Source organism: Dermacentor variabilis, chromosome 9 (genome assembly GCF_050947875.1).
Source record: "Dermacentor variabilis isolate Ectoservices chromosome 9, ASM5094787v1, whole genome shotgun sequence".
Classification (NCBI taxonomy): domain Eukaryota; kingdom Metazoa; phylum Arthropoda; class Arachnida; order Ixodida; family Ixodidae; genus Dermacentor; species Dermacentor variabilis.
In genome coordinates this window covers 68,221,546-68,227,102 of record NC_134576.1, presented here as the reverse complement: position 1 = coordinate 68,227,102, position 5,557 = coordinate 68,221,546, and the positions used below count along the sequence as shown (strand labels likewise).

The 5,557-nt window shown below is 40.8% G+C and overlaps 1 pseudogene; it reads left to right on the top strand.

Moving 5' to 3' along the window:
- The first annotated feature begins 535 nt into the window (after positions 1–535).
- On the top strand, positions 536–1,943 carry LOC142558396 (uncharacterized; annotated as a pseudogene).
- Positions 1,944–5,557: the final 3,614 nt, after the last annotated feature.

The following is a 5,557-nucleotide window of genomic DNA, read 5'->3' as shown; positions in this document are numbered from 1 at the left end:
GCGCTCCGAGTCGAAATAGAGGTGCGCTTGGGGTGCACAGGCCACAAGCGCAGGAGCGCGCTCAGTGCTGTTACAATTGATAAATGCACGGGCAAGTTATAAACCCAAGCAGAGCTGCACTAAACCAGTCCCCCTCCCTTCGGCACTGCTATGTGGCTACGTTATTTTACGACTTCTGCTTACCAGCCTATACTGTCAGGAAACTAAGCTTAGACATTATACTAAAATAGGCATGTTTTAATATATCACTTGGCATTGTAATTTCACGATGCAGAAATATTCTTAAAGATGACTTTTCTTCAGATGCCGGGTATTCGGAACTTCCGGTGCCCAAGATGCGGGTGTCCAACATTCTCACTTAAGGAACTCTTCAGACATCTCCCTATAGCTCATGGGCATGAAGATAACTGGCTATGTGGCCTAGGAGGCTGCATGAAGACATTTAGACGTTCTTTCATAAAAAAGGCATGTGTACCGGAATCACCCCGAACTGCTAACGGAAAGAGCACAGCCCATCGCAAGTGTGTCATTGGAAATGGAGCAAAGGAGCGTGTTTGAGCCGCATAGTGGAGTGCGTACAGAAGCCCAAGAAGTTTTAGGTGATCCTGAGCCATCTCAGTCAGGTCCCAGTTTAAGCAAATACGTGAATCAGCTTGCAACACTGCTTCTGAAGTGGAAGGAAGCAAGGCGTCTTCCTGAGTCCACCTTGAGTGAAATAGCAAACGATGTCATTTCCTTTATTAATATAATGCTTGAGGATGCACAGCTTTGCACAAATATTGGTGCTGTCGTTCAGGCAGAGCAAGAATGGAAGCAGCAGCTGAACCAGCTGCTCTCGAAGTCTGGTCGGCTTAGATATTGGAAGACACATTTTCCAATTGTTGAGCCTCGTACCACAGAGCTGGGAACTGATGGCCATGGAAGATTTGACACCATGGAGTATGTGCCACTTTGTGACGTACTGAAGTGTATCTTGGAAAACACACACTTATCTGGTGACTTCAACAGCTACCCAAGAAAAGAATACTTGTGTTCTGCTTTTGATGATACTGAATTCCAAAATCATGCCTATTTTGCTGGGGACACTTCTAAATTATGCATTCTGCTTTATAGTGATGAATTCGAGGTGTGTAACCCATTGGGTAGCAAAAGAGGAAAACATAAAATGACTGCCGTGTATTTTTCAGTGTTGAATTTTTCCACAAAATTCCGTTCAGCACTCTCAGGAATCCATTTGGTTTTGCTTGTTAAAGACAAAGATGTGGCTACCTACGGCTTTTCAAAAGTCCTGGCCCCCCTAATTACAGATGTAAATGAATTAAAATATGAAGCTATTGTCGTAAATGGAACTCTACTAGAAAGGTTCAGTTTTTTATTTTCCCAGGTGATAATTTGTCCAGCCATAGAGTAGGAGGCTTTAAATGCTTATTCAGTCATGGGAGAATTTGCAGGTTTTGTATGGCATTGCACCTTGAGCTCAATCACAAATTTCTAGAAAGTGATTTTCTGCTTCGCACACCAGAAGGCCATCAGCACCATTTAAACATGTTAAGTGCTGGACTTCCCACTGCATCATTGTATGGAGTCAGAGAAGCATGTGCCCTCACATTCAAATGGTTTAATCCAACACAGCATCTACCTCCAGATGTGATGCATGACATTCATGAAGGTGTATTGCCATTTGCGTTGCAGCATATAATTTCATCGTTGATGAAACAGAATTTCTTTCCCTGATATACTTGAACAAGATGATATGTGAATGGAATTATGATGCTCATGATGAGCGCAACAAACCAGAGCCTCTATCAAAAGAGTTTTTGAAAGGAAAAGCGGGTATGAAGGCCTCAGCAGCTCAAGTGTTCGGCTTCTTACGTCATCTCACTTTTTTTGTTGGTGAATGCGTTCCAGCAGAAAATGGTGTGTGGCAGCTTTACCTTCTCTAACGTGAAATTGTAGACATTATCATGAGCTAAAGAATTCCTACTAAGTATGTTGCCTACCTGCAGAGAAAAATTCACTTCTTCTGTCTGGAATTCAAGTTATTGTTCCTATTTTCATCACTACCTTGCAAAGTACACTATCTAATACATTATCCTTCACTCATCACAAAGTTTGGACCTCTAAGTGCACTATGGGCAATGCGATTTAAAGCAAAACATTAATATTTTAAGGATATTTCACGCAACATCCGCAATTGGAAGCATCTTTCGTTTAGTCTGGCAGTCAGGCACCAGTTATTGCAAAGCTTTACATTTATAGCTCCTCATGAGAGCAGTGTTCACACGACTGGTTGTTGCCCTGAGCTCTTTGAGCACCTTCCTGAATATGTACAGCAGTTCATTTCTGAACACAGTCTTGAATGCTCAGATTCATTTACTGTAAGTTCTCTAACTGTGAATGGCAGGATGTACAAGGCAGGTTGTTGTCTTGTTGAAAACATTTCACTTGATGATATGCCAGAGTTTGTTCATGTATGTGGGCTATACTATGTGAACAAGGTACTTTTGACTGTGGCAAATGTGCTTGGGACTGTTTATTTTGATGAACATTTTCATGTTTATGTTGTGAGCAAGACAGAAGACTACAAGGTACTGACATCAGTTTCAGAGTATGAGAGCGAGCCATTGTACATGAGGCAGCACAAGGGACGAAGTGTGATAGGCACTCGTCACAGTTTAGCGTAAACCAGCTGCCTAATGTAGAAGTGTGCATCTTAATTTTTGCCTAGTTGCTGTTTCTCTTGATGTAAAAATTTGTGGCTGCACAGCGTGTACTTATAGTTTTCAATATTTACGTATATCTGTACAGTTTGGTTTGTAATCATGTGAGAAATTCAAGCTTCACTGAAATGATAAATAAAACTTGACTAAGAATGTTATACTTATCAGTCATGGCATGCAACCCTTAGGTCTATTGTCTAGATGTGGCATCCCAAGTATATGTTTTCATGAATAATTCTGCAATATATTTGTAGTGCAGTAGCAGAATAAACACTCTCATAAAACAAGTGCCGGTGACTGTACACCTGGCAGCATAAGCATCACAAAAAAGATGAAATTTCTTATAGCAAACATAAGAATTCAAATGGGCACTGGCGATTTGTAATATTCTCTTACAAAATGCAAACAGGCAAGAGTGCTAAATAGGCCTTTTTCAATCTTTGAAGTTATTTGCTTTTTCCCTGGTTGCCTAAGCGAGCTCTTAACGAAAGTATTGATAGTAATATTAAGTTTGAGTCAATATTAGAACATTACAATGATAAAACTGTATTTTCAATAAATCTTGTATGTGAATTGCTTGTGCGTTTCTATGTGCCCTTACTGTTTGCGCTAGACAATCTTTTTCTGGATTTTGTGGAAAAGCTTTTAGGGGCATTTCAAGTTCAACCAAAATGTGCCTGTTGCTTTAACCTTGATATTCCGCTTGTTAAGTTTTGTGTTAAGATGTATCACTGTTTTAAATGATGCTATATGAACGCAGTTTTTATTAATCGACACGTGTACTGGTGGCCATACCCTTTTCAAATACCCATTATATCAACCACATCGTTACCTTAAATATAGCAGTACACAAACGCATTGCGTAGTCTACAATTATTGAAATTCATGCATGTATATCAATGCAGAAATCAATTTACCACCCTTTACTTCATGCTTTAACACCCTTATTAATGGCACATTCGCACCCTATATGCGTCTGCACGCTTATTGCGGGGTGTTTTGAGCAGAAAAGGTGCTAAAAGGGTGTATTACAGGGTGTAAACCTGGAGAACACTGCTCCAACACCCTTAAGGGTGTAAAAATGTTTCATGTGTAGCCGTAACCAGGACACTTACAGCTTACCGCAGCTTGAAGACGGGTATGTCCTTTACCCAAAAAAAGTTGCGCCTTTCCCAGACTGGCTCGACAGTGAAGGAACGGTGTCGGATGAGCCGGTGCAAGACCCTGATTTGTCTTTTCTTGATATCTAGTGCTTTTTGTAGGTGCTTTTGTCTCGTGTCATGCTTGTAGTGTAATATTTAACTACGCTTCGTTACACATGTTATCGTTTTCTACAACAAATGATTTATGTAGGTTTATAGTACTGCCAGTGTATTCTAGGTAATAAAGTACACGTCCTTCTTTGATAGCGATATCACTTTTGGTGCATGCTTTTGTCTGCATTGATTTTTTGTTCTTCGTATCAAATGTCGCATGAAAGTGTTTATTGCTCTATGTATAGCAAAGTGGTAAAAAATGATTTACATAGATGGCGACACTCTACGAAAACAAGTCCTAAATTTAGACGCATAGTTGCAACAAGAACACGAGAAGTAAATTTACTGGCTAGCATACTTGCAATACACAGACCGACAGAAAACAAACAATGTTTGGGCGCAAATTGAGCGCAACCTTCTGGTTAAGGCCTGATTTATTCGGTTGTGACAGACACACACAGAAGACAAATGAAAAGACAGGCTGCCATGGGGTTTACCTAACGTCTTGCATCGCTGCCACAACTACCATAATCACATGGAAAACAGTCATTGAATACTACTGAATATTCTTTATCTGTTAAACAGGTTCGTTATTTGCTAAACATATGGTACACAATATAAATAGAGGCGCTGCAAAAGTTACGAAATATTGCAGGAAAAAAAAACTGACGTAGATCTTACGGAGTGTTATAATCGATGTAAGCGTGGCATTCTGTGCGGGTTGTTTTGACGGACAAAAAATAGCGGTAACGTTAACGGCGAAAGCTTAATTTCTTCTGCGTTTAGTCTAGCAGGAGTGGTGAGTTTATGTTGAACGTTGCCTAGGGTGCACCACTGCTGCTTGTTTGCGTATAGTACGCAGAACACAGAGGAAGAGGTGTTTGTTTCAGGGGTTGTCGTGCACGATATTTCAGAACTTTTGAGAGGGACTGGCATTGTGACTGCTTCACATGGCACACTGCATCTTCGCGGAAGTATAAAACTGGAATTTGATTATGGGGCGCGTACTTGCCTAAACCACAATCGTACTATGAGACGCGCCATAATGGTGCACTCCATATAAGTATTGAACCAGAAAACTTGTTTACCGTGTCCCAAAATATACCTGCGTGGGTGCTTTTTATTTGGCTCCCTTCGAAATGCGGCTGCCGCCGTCAGCATCATATCCGCGACCTCTAGCAATTCCACAGCCAGCAAGCTAGCGCGGTGCAAACAGAAGTGGTGATTTTTCGGTTTACCGCTTCCGTGGTTTTCCATGGACCCTGCGATGCGCTCTAATTGTTGCGGCTGTGCTTCTGCACGCCATGCGAAATTTGTCCGCTAGACATATTTGCATAGCGTTTATTTATCAGAAATTGCATAAACGTAGTGTACCGTGCCTCAGTGGGCATGAGGTCATACAGAGGTGTATATGAAAATGCCTTATGACTACGTATTTACGATTTTGAGTATACGTAGTCAGTACTGAAAAGTGCAAGTAAGGTTTATAAGGACTAGTAAGATTAGGTACGATAAAATTAGTTCGGTGTAACGGCGATTCATTGAGGGAAATTAGTAATACTTAGACTAATTATAATCAAT